The 7,964-nt window shown below is 42.6% G+C and overlaps 1 long non-coding RNA gene across 1 annotated transcript in view; it reads left to right on the top strand.

Annotated features, from left to right (window-relative positions):
- The first annotated feature begins 2,532 nt into the window (after nt 1–2,532).
- LOC743149 (uncharacterized) overlaps nt 2,533–7,964 on the top strand; it is a 42,053-nt gene continuing 36,621 nt past the window's right edge. Inside the window, exon 1 of the long non-coding RNA XR_001714634.3 lies at nt 2,533–3,099. This is a non-coding gene — a long non-coding RNA (uncharacterized LOC743149). The remainder of the gene's footprint in view (nt 3,100–7,964) is intronic.

The raw sequence follows: 7,964 nt of genomic DNA, 5'->3' as shown, positions 1-7,964 counted from the left end.
GCAGCACTTTGGGAGGCTGAGTGGGGAGGATCACTTGAGACCAGGAGTTCTAGACCAGCCTGGGCAACATAGTGGGACTCCATGTCTGTAAACAATTTAAAAATTAGCCAGGCATGGTGGCTGCCTGCCTGTAGTCTCAGTTACTCAAGGGGCTGAGGCAGGAGGAGTGCTTGTGCCTAGGAGGTCAAGGCTCCAGTGAACCATGATTGTGCCACTGCATTCCAGCCTGGGTGACAGAGTGAGACCCTGTCTCAAAAACAAAAAAACAAAACTAGCGTAATTCAAATTTGAATATGCCCTAAGATAGAATAAGTATGTCCCTTCTGATTGCAGATTGTTACCTGAGGGTGTATGCATTCCCAATGACATTGCTACTATACTTGATATCTCACCTTGGGAGGAAAAAAAAAGGTCAAGAAAGTTTAAGTCAAAAAAAGTCATAGTCCAAGGAGGAGAGCTTTCCTTGATTTCAGTCTCTCCCATCAGTATGTGCCATCCACAATTAGAATCACACATTACAAGTTCCTGGGTGATTCCAGGGCCAAGGGAAGCAAGGTTTATATATTGCTGAGGAGAATGCTCCAACCTGAATTGTAAGATGCGTCTTGCTGTCACATTCTACTTGCATTTCTAAAACTGTAAAAAGGAATTGCTTGGCTTCCCTAAGTGTAAAATCACTAAGGTGAGATTATGTTTCCATGTTACGATGCCGCCATCACCTCTTGAGATTTACTGAGCAAGATGCCTTGTGGGAGGGAGTTTAAATGCACAGATGTAAGCCCTGCAATCCCAACACTCACAGTCTTTATATTAACAAGAACATGCTTCTAATTATTCCAAATTCTGTTAAAATTAAGCCCAAATGTTCAATTTTCCACGTGCTCCTCTTAATTAGAAATGAAATGAAAGAGAAAAAGAAACCATCAAAATTATATAAATAAAAACAGATGGAAGAGAGTATTGGAAGCTCTTTTCTATAACATTCCCTTTAATAAAATTCATTGGTTAATTTGGTTGATAAAGGCAGCGTTAAAATTAAATAAGAATTAACATACACTCAGATAAATATTTGTCGCTTCTTTCATGTGCTACCATGATAAAGGTAATTTAGCTTAAAAGCAGTCATCATCTTTCTTCATAACTGATAAAGCATTACTAATTGTGTGTGTTAATATGGTACAATATGGAATTGAATAGAGATTTTATCTTAATAACATCTCCATTAAATTAAGGACAGTGTTGTATGACAGGAAAGATAAGTCTGTTTATTCCAAGCCAGCACATCAAAAGAACAACTGTGGGAGATGGTGCAATAACTAACATTTTCTATAGTGTTCTAGCTGGCAGCCTCACATTTATAAGGCTTGTAAGCAATGTTGTAAGCAATGCTGTTTTGTGAGATAATCTAGATAATGTTTCATTGAGAAAAGTGATATTTTAATTATGGTGTAAAAGATACCGATCTTTTCCTTTCTGTGTCTAATAGGATATTTCTACAAACAAGATGCTGGATGGAAAATGATCTGATTCTGTTTCAATAAAATAACCACCCTTTGAGGCAATTTCACCACCCCTGAGCCTCTGTGAGCAGGACATGAGGGGCCAGGGGTTACCAAGAAGAGAGTTGACAATAACAACTGGACTAGGGGAAAGAGGGGGCCATGGTGTCAGTGCCTTCCTCCTTCTGTCCCTCATGGGGCTGTCTTGTGCAGGACTGCCTTCCTGCCCCATGGCAGTGCACTCAGCTATGTCCCTGCAGGCTGGTAGGCCAGGATTCCCTCTGCGCATTAGCTGCAGACAGCCCGGCCCGGGGCTGAAAAGGGGGAGCTGAACCCTGATGGCAAAGAGGGAGTTAGAGTCCAAAGCCCGGCTCCCTTCCCCACATGAGCCTGGGGAGCTTAGCTCTGATAAATACATCATTGCCTTGGCACCATCTGCCCTGGAGGACCAGGAGATGTTTGGAATGCCAGTTGTTGTGTCTGTTAGTTTGTATTTTAAAAGCACATGCCACAAACTGCCTATTCAGAGACCGGATTTGCCGTGCCTGTGAGATGCTGTGCCTTGATATGCTGACATTCTCCCATGTCATCTCTCTGCCTCTGGGAGCAAATGTCCTCCAGCCCTACAGACACATGCAGGGCCTCGGAAGACGTATCTCTTTACTGCCACTCCGGCCACACACATGTCTGATAAGAAGCAGTATTATAGTGAATAGCCAGAGTCAATATTAAGTATTGGATAAGAATGAAAGTAGTTTGGGAATAATTATAACCACCTCCCCTACCCCAAAAAAACATGCTGTTCAAAAAGTCAGTCTGGAGACGCAGATAACAACCCTATTTTTATACCAACCCGACTGAATTCTTAATACATGGCAAAAAAGAAAATCATGGCTTAACATAAAGCAGGAGATGTAATAAATAATGAACTGCACTAACAGCTTAGCATCATAAGGAGACAGATGGAAAACTTCTCTCCCGAGATCACTGCTTCCAGAATTAGAGAAAGGGCTTCTGGACGTGTTCAGGGTGGATAGTTCAAGCCTGAATTTCAATGAGATGGGAACACTTTTTAGTATAAACGCAAGATTTTCATGTCTCCCTTTTAGGAAAAATAGGGATTATGGCGTTCATCTGTTTCATCCAGAACTCGAAGCAAAACCCTAAACCTCAGACTCTTCCAGCATGTCTGATCCAATCAAACAAGGGAAGATGCTGCGGGTGCTTTGTATGCTAAGGAAGTGCTACGATGCCATCGTCTGTCCAGGAAAAGAAAGGAACACCCATCCATGTGGTTAAGCCATCAGAAAACTGGAGCATTGGGAATAAAGGAATTATTTCCACGAGACAAGCACGCCAGCCATTGGCTCATAATGAGCTGAAAGACCAATGACTGCTTCTCAGAGACTCCCAAGGGCCCAGTGTCCTGGGGGCAGACCTGTGGCTGAGTCAGCATGGTGCACAGCAGAAAGTGGGGGGAGAGTGGCCAGCGCTGCCCCGGCGGGCTCTGTCTGCATCACCTGGAGCGGCACAGACCCTTCAGTCTCCATTCTCTCTTCAGGAAAGAGGCCTACTCGCAGATGAACACACCAAGGCTCAGGTAATCTCAGGAAGCTCATTTACTCACACAGTCCTGGCCCATCGGGCTCTCTGGAGGCCCTTCTTCCTTGGCTGTCATCTATTTTTAAACTGATATGTAATAGTTGTACATATTTATGGACTATATGTAATATTTTGATACATGCATGCAATGCGTATTAAGTCAGGGTAATTGGGATATCCAAGACCTCAAACATGTATCACTTCTTTGTGTCGGGAACACTGCAAATCTTCTCTTCTAGCTATTTTGAAATATACAATATGTCATTGTTAACTGTAGTCACCCTACTGTGCTATCGAACCCTAGAACATATTCCTTCTATCTAACTGTATGTTTGTATTCATTAACCAACCTCTCTTCATCCCCTTCTACCCTCTACCCTTCCAGCCCCTAATAACTATCATTCTACTCTCTGCCTCCATGAGGTCAACTTTTTCTAGCTTGCACATATGAGTGACAACATGCTATATTTGTCTTTCTGTGCCTGGCTTATTTCAATTACCATAATTACCTTCAGTTCCATCTATGCTGCTGCAAATGACAGGACTTCATTCTTTTTTTGTGGCTGAATAGTATTCCATTGTATATACATACTGCATTTCCTTTATTCATTCAACTATTGATGAACACAGGTTGATTCCATATCTTGGCTATTGTGAGCAGTGTTACAACGAACGTGGAAGTGCAGGTATCTCTTCAACATACTGTTTGCCTTTTCTTTGGATATCTACCCAGCAGAGGGATTACTGAATCATATGGTAGTTCTATTTTTAGGTTTCTGAGGAACCTTTATACTGTTATCCACAGTGGGTGTGCAAATGTTCATTCCATCCATTGACAGTGCATAAACATTGCCCGTTCTTCACATCTTCACCAGCATCTGTTATTTTTTTGTCTTTTGATAGTAGCCATTTTAACGGAGGTGAGATGATATCTCATTGTGGTTTTGATTTGCATTTCCCTAATGATTAGTGATGTTGAGCACTTTTTCATATGCCTGTTGGCCACTTGTATATCTTCTTTTGAGGAATGTCTTTTCAGGTCATTTGCTCATTTTAAAATCTGATTATTTTTATTATTTTTTTGCTATTGAGTTGTTTCAGTTCCTTACATATTCTGGTGATTAACCCCTTGTAGGATGGGTAGTTTGCAAATATTTTCTCCCATTCCATGGGTTGTTGCTTCACTCTCTTGACTGCTTCCTTTGCTGTGCAGAAGATTTTTAGCTTGATGTTACCCTATTTGTCTATCATTGCTTTTGTTGCCTATGCTTTTGCAATCTTACTCAAAAAATCTTTGCTCAGACCAAGTCTTCAAGAGCAAAATTTGCATAATATCTGATTAGGGTCTGGGGACCATTCAGAGCAAGTCCCTGGGGCACCTGAACCAATACGTGATCTAAACCTTCACCACAATCATGAGCCATCACATCAAATAGACCATTTCTTCCAAAACCCAACTAACTTTTTACAGGAATTGTGCATTTAAAAATGTTGAAGTCATGCTTCCTTCTCTTGGGGACACTGCAAATAATGGGGTGCTCTAGTTTCACTAAAGTGCCTCAGATGAACTTTCCAACCCACAACCCTTAAACACAAATGAGTAGTAGCATGGACAGTCAAGTGCAAGCTCAAGTTCAAAATGCCAAAACACAGGATATCAGGCATAAGATTAATTTACCTCTTACTTGCAAGAAAAGGTAGGAAATGATAAAATCAAAGGTACATGTTTTCAAAACCAAAAGAAACAACAATACATACAAAATGTTAACAAAGAGATGATGATTGTGTCAGTTATTCCCAAGGTCAGGCTGGGGGAGAGTGTAGTTGGGAAGACATCAAAAATCAGAAATTGTGGATGCCTCAGTGTCTTCTCCTTCCAACACAGTGGAATATAGACTGGTCTGAGAATGTGATGGTGTTCAGGACAATAGGTTGTCATGAGATTGGGGCAGAGCTTTTCTTTTTTCTTTTGAGACGGAGTCTCACTCTGTTGCCCAGGCTGGAGTGCAATGGCACAACCTTGGCTCACTGCAACCTCCGCCTCCTGGGTTCAAGTGATTCTCATGCCTCAGCTTTCCAAGTAGCTGGGATTACAGGCGCCCACCACCATGCCCAGCTAACTTTTGTATTTTTAGTAGAGACAGGGTTTCACCATGCTCTCTAGGCTGGTCTTAAATTCCTGACCTCAGGCAATCTGCCTGCCTCAGCCTCCCAAAGTTCTGTGATTACAGGAGTGAGCTTGTTACTTAGAAAAATTTCAAACTCATAGAAAAACTACAGTAATTACTCCTATATATCCTTTATGTGGATTCACAAAATGTTCACATTTTGCCACATAGGCTCTCTCTCTCTCTCTCTCTCTCTCTGTGAACATATATAGTTTTATGTTATTTTATTTATTTTTTGCTGAGCCTTTTCAAAGTTGTAGGTATGATGATTCCCTACATACTTCAGGATGCATCTTCCATAAGTGAGGACATTCTGTTACAGAACACATTCACTCTCATTTTCCATTACTGCATTAAAGATTACCACAAACCTAACAGCTCAAGACAACACTCATTTATTATCCCTTAGTTTCAGTGGGATTATCCCGTAGCCTGGGTATGGCTTAGCTGGGTTCTTTGTATAGGGTTGCACAAGGCTGTAATCAAGGGTGGGTCAGGGTTAGGGTCTCATCTGAGGCTTGCCATGGGAAGAATCTGCCTGTCTTGGCAGAGTTCAGTCCTTGCAGCTGTAGGACTGAGGGCTTCAGCTCCTTGTGGTATCTCTGCTGGAAGCTGCTTTCAGCTCCTAGAGGACACCCTCAGTGCCTCCCATCACAGATAACCCACAGCATGGAAGCCTGACTCTTCAAAACCAGCAAGAAAGTGAGAGACGCCAGCAGGAAGCGGCTACAATGTTACGTAACACAATCATGTAATGATGTGCACATAACTGCAGACCTCTAGTCACTTTTGCCATAATCTATTGGTTAGAAGAAAGTCATAGGTCTTGCCCCTTCTCAAGGGAAGGGTGTCACACAAGTCAAGAACACCAGATGGGCTAGGTGCAGTGGCTCATGCCTGTAATCCCAGCACTTTGGAAGGCCGAGGCTGGTAGATCACTTGAGGTCAGGAGTCTGAGACCAGCCTGGCAAACATGATGAAACCCCATCTCTACTAAAAATACAAAAATTAGCCGGGCGTGATGGTGGGTGCCTGTAATCCCAGCTACTTGGAAGGCTTGAGCCCAGGAGACGGAAGTTGCAGTGAGCCGACTTTGCACCTCTGCACTCCAGGCTGGGTGACACAGCGAGATTCCATCTCAAAAAAGAACACCAGGTGGTAGAATCATGAGGACCACCTTAAGTATCTGCCATAGCATTATACAATGACCAAATTCAGGAATTCATGTTGATATTATCCTTCTCAATGTATTAGTGCCTGATGTCAGCTTGTCCCATTGTTGGTGATATTAATTCTGATTATTTGGTGAAGGTTTCTTATCTGTTAAATTTACCAATTTTCCTTTTGTAATTATTGTCATAGCCTTCATCAAAGTTTCACCCCACCATTTTAGCAAAATTGCTGATTATTTGCCTGATTCAATTATTACCATGATGATTGCAAAATGCTGATAAAAAAAAAAAACTCCATCATTCTTTTTTAACTCCATTATTCAACATGTATTAGTTGGTGATTGACTGTAAGAAAGAGCTTTCCCTCTGCTGTATATCTGAGGGTATTTCCCTGTTCAGTAGGTCATCAGGCTGGGCTGCAAGATAGAATATAATCTGCCTATGGCCGATGTTAAAAAGTAGATAAGTGTCACCCGGGGAAGACACCAGACAGGATTTGAGGTCTTTGAGAACAGACAACATGCACACCTGGCACGAGTGGCCCAGCGATGACTTGCAGCCAGGGGAGAGGCAGCGTGCACACAAGATCTAGCCCCTTGCATTGCGCTGGACCCCATGGCTGGTGGGTCCACTCCACAGGTGATGTAGGCAGTGTGATCACACACAACCCACTTCATGGACCCCAACTCTTCCCCACGTAGGATCTGAAATGCAAAAAGCTGGGGATGTGTCTGACAGCCATCAGATCACACACTGAAGCAGAACACAGGAGTGCACATGGAATTTGTAGCAGGGAATGATATCCCCTCCCAGGTGATAAGCCCAGCACAGGCTATGCAGGCTCTTTATCTTCCCATAAGAAAATGTTTCAGGCCCAAGGCCCATCTTCCACAGCTGAGAGTGATGCACAGACCACACGTGACTGCTTTCCCAGTGGTGGCTATGTATTTATGCAGGCATGGACTTGAGGAATCTTATTATTTTAATGGCTTAAAATATATTACTGGCAGGACTTGTTTAGATGCTCTAAATTGTCCCATGTTTGGTCAGTGGGAGCCCTTTCAAGCTGGCTTCTGTCTCCTGAGTCCTTTGAACATGTCCCCAGCATTCTTTGAGTACTTCCTTACTTTCTGGCATTACAAGATGATCCAGGTCAATCTTGTTCTTTCCTGTCCCAGTCCTGGAATCAGCCATTTCTCTAAGCAGCCCAGATTTCTTGTGTATGGAAATGGCATTTAGAGACCAAGATCAGTGTGCACGGGAGAGTTTCAAACAAAGACATGGGTGAGATAGAATTGGGAGCGGACACTGCAGTGGGTGGGACATTGGATGCCAGCTGTACTGTAGATTCTTGAGAGGCTGAGAGTTAACTGTCAGCAAAGTTTTCTTGAATGCCCCCAAGTGTTTAGAACCACATTAAACCCTTAATGCGTCCCCTTTTCATGCCTGGTTGATTGATTCATTTATTCGTTGACTGTATTTATTGCTTGATAATAGAGCCAAAGTTAGTTTATTAGATGTAA

This window comes from Pan troglodytes, chromosome 12 (genome assembly GCF_028858775.2).
Source record: "Pan troglodytes isolate AG18354 chromosome 12, NHGRI_mPanTro3-v2.0_pri, whole genome shotgun sequence".
In the NCBI taxonomy this organism is placed as follows: Eukaryota; Metazoa; Chordata; class Mammalia; order Primates; family Hominidae; genus Pan; species Pan troglodytes.
This window is presented reverse-complemented; position numbering and strand designations above follow the sequence as displayed.